This window comes from Myotis davidii, unplaced genomic scaffold (assembly GCF_000327345.1).
Source record: "Myotis davidii unplaced genomic scaffold, ASM32734v1 scaffold130, whole genome shotgun sequence".
In the NCBI taxonomy this organism is placed as follows: Eukaryota; Metazoa; Chordata; class Mammalia; order Chiroptera; family Vespertilionidae; genus Myotis; species Myotis davidii.
The window spans coordinates 7,410,942-7,412,316 of record NW_006285040.1 but is presented as its reverse complement, the minus strand read 5'-3'; positions in this window follow the sequence as shown (position 1 = coordinate 7,412,316).

Here is a 1,375-nt window from a genome sequence, read left to right as displayed (position 1 = left end):
ACAGTGGAAGCTCTGCTCAGCCACAAGCCAGGCTGATGGCTGCCAGCACAGCGGTGGTGGCAGGAGCCTCTCCTGCCTCCTCAGCAGCGCTAAGGATGTCTGAATGCAGCTTAGGTCTGCTCCCTGCTGGCAAGTGGACATCCCCCGAGGGCTGCCAGGCTGCCAGAGGGATGTCTGATTGCCAGTTTATGCCCAATCCCCCGGGGGGCAGGCCTAAGCCAGAAGGTGGTCATCCCCCGAGGGGTCCCAGACTACGAGAGGGCACAGGCCAGGCTGAGGGATGCCCCCCTCTCCCCCGAGTGCACAAATTTTTGTGCACCGGGCCTCTAATATTAAATATATAATACATTGAAATTATAAAAGTTTAAAATATTGGATCCTTATAATATTTTAAATTGCTGAATGTATGTTCAAACATTATTGAATGAGATGTCTTTGTATCTAGGAATTTTCTTGCTTTTGGAGTGAGATTAAAATAGATTTTTGAGAATTTATTAGAGCAAGCAATTTATTTGTGTTGCCTGTGTGAGAATAGCCATATTTTATACTTAGTTGATTTCTCCCAAATGAAATTTTTTTGTCATTTTCAAAAAAATCAGAATCTTTCCCACTCTAAAGGAATCTATAGATATCATTTAAAACCATCTTAAATAGGACTTGTTTTACATTCGTGGTGTCTAGAATTAGAAATGTTAAATTTTTATTTTATAGTTCAGAAATTGAGGTGATTTGGTTGAAAATTTAGACAAAATGAAAATATAATAAAATTATTTTTCATGCTTTTTACACTAAAACCCAAATGAAGGGTTACAGTTTTAAAGGAAATGAATATAAAAGAAACAATTTTGTTTTTTCTAACAAATAGTAGAATTTATAAATAAATATTCTTCTATATAACTGTCTTTAGAGGCTATATATTGTGTTTCAGTGCTGTTGTTACTATTGAAAGTAATTTTGAAACTTCTTTTTGAATTACTTTCAAGACTTGTGATTCACTTACATTTAAATAATCTCAGGACAGCAAATTCCTGCATTTTGGTATAGATGAAATATTTTTCAAACAGTTGATATTTTAAAAGACTGAATAATAGTGCTTAAGTTGAATAAAACTCTTTGGTTGAAAATAAAGTGTGGATATAGCCTAATAATGCTTCATGTATATTTCCAAAGAAGCATTTCATATATTTTTGAGATATATTAACATCTCTAAAATTGATTACAGCAAAGCATAACACTTATTTTGCATGTAAAAGTTCTCCCATGTCGGACTTGAAAAGAATCTCATCTGATATAATAATTTTTATTAAAGAACTACATTTTAGCCTTGGTTGGTGTGGCTCAGTTGGTTGTGCATCATCCTGTGCATCAAAAGGGG